The 5,498-nt window shown below is 48.8% G+C and overlaps 1 long non-coding RNA gene across 1 annotated transcript; it reads right to left on the bottom strand.

The window, feature by feature from the left end:
- Positions 1-1,358: 1,358 nt before the first annotated feature.
- On the bottom strand, positions 1,359-4,729 carry LOC125555777 (uncharacterized). Its single transcript, XR_015604321.1, has 3 exons — positions 4,151-4,729; positions 2,977-3,051; positions 1,359-1,659 (listed from the first exon to the last, which is right to left on the bottom strand). It is a non-coding gene; the product is annotated as an uncharacterized LOC125555777 (long non-coding RNA).
- Between the last annotated feature and the right edge of the window lie 769 nt (positions 4,730-5,498).

Here is a 5,498-nt window from a genome sequence, read left to right as displayed (position 1 = left end):
TACCCATAAATATTGCGTGAGTATTAGCAATTGTGAAAGACTAAATGATAGTTGAGTATGTGGACTTGCTGAAAATCTCTTATATTGACTCTTTCCGATGTTATGATAAATTGCAATTGCTTCAATGACTGAGATTATAGTTTGTTAGTTTTCAATGAAGTTTATGATTCATACTTGAAACTGTGAGTGAATTGTCACTTTAGCATAAGAGATCATGTGACAATATATATATATATATGTTGTTCTAAGAATGATCATGATGCCCTCATGTCCGTATTTTATTTTATCGACACCTCTCTCTCTAAAGATGTGGACATATTTTTCGATATCGACTTTCGCTTGAGGACAAGCGAGGTCTAAGCTTGGGGGAGTTGATATGTCCATTTTGCATCATGCTTTTATATCGATATTTATTGCATAATGGGCTGTTATTACACATTATGTCACAATACTTATGCCTATTCTCTCTTATTTTACAAGGTTTACATGAAGAGGGAGAATGCCGGCAGTTGGAATTCTGGGCTGGAAAAGGAGCAAATATTAGAGACCTATTCTGCACATCTCCAAAAGTCCTGAAACTTCACGGGAGCACGTTTCATAATATATAAAAAATATTGGGCGAAAGAAGTACTAGAGGAGGGCTACCCACCGTCCACGAGGGTGGGGGGCGCGCCCTACCCCCTAGGCGCGCCCCTTGCCTTGTGGGCCCCATGGCAGCCCTCTGATGCCCATCTTTGGCTATATGGAGTCTTTCATCGAGGAAAAAAGCATAAGCAAGCTCACGGGACGAAACTCCGCTGCCACGAGGTGGAACCTTGTCGAAACCAATCTAGGGCTCCGGTAGAGCTGTTCTGCCGGGGAAACTTCCCTTTGGGAGGGGGAAATCATCACCAACGATCCTCTCATAGGGAGGGGGTCAATCTCCATCAACATCTTCACCAGCACCATCTCCTCTCAAACCCTAGTTCATCTCTTGTATCCAATCTTTGTCCCAAAGCCTCAGATTGGTACCTGTGGGTTGCTAGTAGTGTTGATTACTCTTTGTAGTTGATGCTAGTTGGTTTATTCGGTGAAAGATCATATGTTCAGATCCTTCATGCATATTACCCCTCTGATTATGAACATGAATATGATTTGTGAGTAGTTACGTTTGTTCCTGAGGACATGGGAGAAGTTTTGCTATAAGTAGTCATGTGAATTTGGTATTCGTTCGATATTTTGATGAGATGTATGTTGGCTTTCCTCTAGTGGTGTCATGTTGTGACGCCCCCGATTCAATCGTACACTAATCATATAAGCAAACGTGTACGATCAAGATCAGGGACTCACGGGAAGATATCACAACACAACTCTACAAATAAAATAAGTCATACAAGCATCATATTACAAGTCAGGGGCCTCGAACGCTCGAATACAAGAGCTCGATCATAGATGGGTCAGCGGAAACAACAATATCTGAGTACAGACATAAGTTAAACAAGTTTGCCTTAAGAAGGCTAGCACAAACTGGGATAACGATCGAAAGAGGCGCAGGCCTCCTGCCTGGGATCCTCCTAAACTACTCCTGGTCGTCGTCAGCGGGCTGCACGTAGTAGTAGGCACCTCACGAGTAGTAGTAGTCATCGTCGACGGTGGCGTCTGGCTCCTGGACTCCATCGTCTGGTCGCAGCAATCGGGTATAGAAAGGGAGAAAAGAGGGAGCAAAGCAACCGTGAGTACTCATCCAAAGTACTCGCAAGCAAGGAGCTACACAACATATGTATGCATTGGTATCAAATGGAATAAGGCTATCATATGTGGACTGAACTGCGGAATGCCGGAATAAGAGGGGGATAGCTAGTCATATCGAAGACTACGCTTCTGGCCAGCTCCATCTTGCAGCATGTAGAAGAGAGCAGAAGGTAAGTTCACCAAGTAGCATCGTGTAGCATAATCCTACCCGGCGATCGTCCCCTCGTCGCCCTGTTGGAGAGCGACCACCGGGTTGTATCTGGCACTTGAAAGGGTGTGTTTTATTAAGTATACAGTTCTAGCTGTCATAAGGTCAAGGTACAACTCCAAGTGGTCCTATTACCGAAGATCACGGCTATTCGAATAGATTAACTTCCCTGCAGGGGTGCACCACATTCCCCAACACGCTCGATCCCCTTTGTCCGGACACACTTTCCTGGGTCATGCCCGGCCTCGGAAGATCAACACGTCGCAGCCCTACCTAGGCACAATAGAGAGGTCAGCACGCCGGTCTAAATCCTATGGCGCAGGGGTCTGGGCCCATCGCCCATTGCACACCTGCACGTTGCGAGGGCGGCCGGTGAGCAGACCTAGCCTCCCTTATACAAGAGCAGGCGTTCCAGTCCAACCCGGTGGGCGCCGCTCAGTCGCTGATGTCATGAAGGCTTCGGCTGATACCACGACGTCGAGTGCCCATAACTGTCCCCGCGTAGATGGTTAGTGCGTATAGGCCAGAGGCCAGACTCAGATCAAATACCAAGATCTCGTTAAACGTGTTATCTTGAAATAACCGCGAACGCCGACCAGGGCCAGGCCCATCTCTCTCCTAGGTGGTCTCAATCTGCCCTGTCGCTTCGCCACAAAGATCCACACAGAGGGCCGTCGGGAAAGTATGTCGTTCCAGCCCCCAATTCGTGAATCAACCGCGGGTACTCCTCGAGCCAACCCGACTTTAGTCATCACATGTATTATGTATAAAGTATATAGTATATACCCGTGATCACCTCCCGGGTGATCACGGCCCGATAGTATAGCATGGCAGACGGGCAAGAATGTAGGGCCACTGATGATAAACTAGCATCCTATACTAAGCATTAGGATTGCAGGTAAAGGTAACAACAGTAGTAGCAAGGACAGGCTATGCATCAGGATAGGATTAACGGAAAGCAGTAACATGGTACACTACTCTAATGCAAGAAGTAGAGAGAAGAGTAGGCGATATCTGGTGATCAAAGGGGGGCTTGCCTGGTTGCTCTGGCAAGAAGGAGGGGTCATCTTCGATGTAGTCGAACACACGGACACCGGCAGCGGTCTCGGAGTCTACTGGAAATAAGTAACCGAGGGGGGAAACACAATAAATAACAGAGCAATCAAATGTAACACAAAGCAAGATGTGACAATACGTTGTGCTAGGGTTGACCTAACGTAGGGACATGTGATACCGGTGAAGGGGGAAACATCTGGGAAAGGATCTCCGGTGTTTCGCATTTTCGGACAGGCGGACCGGAGGGGGAAAGTTGCGTGTTCGCTATGCTAGGGATGTGTGGCGGGCGAACGGGTTACGTATTCGGATTCGTCTCGTCGTTCTGAGCAACTTTCATGTAGAAAGTATTTTGATCCGAGCTACGGATTATTTTATATTATTTTTTCAAAGTTTTAACATATTTGGAATTTAATTTAAATAGAGAGCAAAGGTAAAAATGCTATGGGTACACGAAGTGTACCCAGCATTTTACGTAGTGAGCATGATAGGTGGGGCCAGGGGCGCTGACTCAGCAGTCAACAGTCAACACTTTGACCGTTGACTAGTTAAATCTGGGCAGTGGGGGCCACTTGTTATTGGGTGTAATATCTAACCGAGGTTTTATCTTAAACTAAAAAAATCCTAATTAGTAGGTGGGGGCCCAGTAGTCATAGGGCAATCTAACTAATGAAATAAAACAAAACAAAACTAACAGGGGGCTAATCCCCCAACTACCTAGGCCGACGCAACCATGCGGTGGCCCGAAGCCACAGCTGGGGCACGCACAGCAGCTCCCAAAGGAGCGCCAGTAGCCATCCCAGCACATGGTGCGGGGGGGCGCAGGGCGAGGCCCCGAGCAGACGCGGCCTGGCCGGAGTGGCGAAGCCGGTGGTAGCGGCAGCAGTCAACAACAGCGACAGGCGGGGAGGGAGCATGGCGCGAGCGGCAGGCAGCAGAGTAGCAGAAGAGCAGCAAGCAGAGCCGCATCGGCAAAGCAGCAGCAACAGCAGGCGGATGCGCACGGGAGGTCAAGGGCGCGACGCGCGACAACCAACTGGCGAGGGCACACATACAGGGAGCTCGGGCGCAGCCATGACAACCCCGGGTGAGCACGGGAACGACGACTAACGGAGTAGATCGAGGGAGCAAACCAGGGGGATCGAAGGAGGAGCTCACAGAGGGCATCGTGGACATGTCCGGAAGCCGTGGGGGTGGCCAGACGAGCAGATCGACACGGCTGCCAAGGCATACGCCCGCGAAGGGAACACGCGTGCGGGGCGTCGCAGGTGCTCCCCAGCGTCGACCTGGTGGTGCAGACGAAGTAGCAAAGCACGACGTTCCTCCTGGACATCTTCCTTGCCAGCGAGAAGCACGGTGGCCGCGGGATCGACGCGACGATGACGACCGCGGAGCTCGGGCGTGGTTCAGATCGAGGGAGAGAGACGAGGAAGAAGAATGAGGGGATTAGGGTTCGGGGTGTCGCGAGGCAGGTCTTGTAGGCGTCGGGGAGGCCGCGGGATGGCCTACACGTCGATAGTCCCGGCCATGGTGGCCTGGATGGCTGCCACGCCCCTCCCCTGCCTCCTGTAGCGGGAGGTGGGAGGAGAGGTGGCGGTGGGCTGGGCCGGAGGCACTGTGACCACATATGGTCCTGTGGCCTAGTAGTTTTAGGCCCCTTTTCATTTCCCCTTTTTTGTTTTGCAAAATGTTTGGCCACAAGATGTCTTTTGTAAAATATGGGGTTGTGCCATATAATTACCTTACAATAATTACAGTGTCACAAAAAGGTTTTGTGAGCATTAGTATTCTTTTGAATTTTGCATAAATGCGAATGCGTTAAAAAGGTTGTTTGGGGCACTGCTTTAAATAGGTTAGGGGCAATTCAATATCTCAAATAATATTGGTTTCTTCATGACAATTAACTAGTGAATTTTGCAACCCATCGAACATTTTTGTTTTACCGCTTGAAGAAATGATAATCCGACTTTATTTTAATTTGAATTTGTATTCGGTTAGGAACAAGATGAGGTTTAGATAAATTAATTGCGATGGCATGGCACCATTAGGGTGTGAATACTGTAGCTTAACTATCGGGGTGTTACAAATCTCCTCCACTACAAGAAATCTCGTCCCGAGATTTAGAAGGGGGAGTAAGGGAGGAAGGGATACGAAATTCTAACGGGTGTTCTCGGTGTCAGTTGCTCTTCTCGAAGAGGCCGGTCCAATACATTGATGTCTGCATTTCTCTGCTTCAGGTCAGCATGATGAAGTCGAGATCCTTTCTTCGGGAACTTCATCGTACTTACGAAAGAATAAAGGGTGGGCATTCCGAGAGAACAGACCTCTGCAAGGTCGACTATCTGGTCGATAACATCGAGGAAGGTGGCGGAAGTTACTCTCGAATTGTAACTTAAGAAAATATAGAGAGCAAAGTAAGGAGGTATCATGGGAAGTTTCGAGCGGGTTGGCAATCGTTCGATGCCTGAAACAGGGCGTGAAAGGTGTTCAAAGCAACATGAACAAG

Source organism: Triticum urartu, chromosome 5A (genome assembly GCF_056163025.1).
Source record: "Triticum urartu cultivar PI428250 chromosome 5A, HENAU_Tu73, whole genome shotgun sequence".
NCBI lineage: Eukaryota > Viridiplantae > Streptophyta > Magnoliopsida > Poales > Poaceae > Triticum > Triticum urartu.
This window is presented reverse-complemented; position numbering and strand designations above follow the sequence as displayed.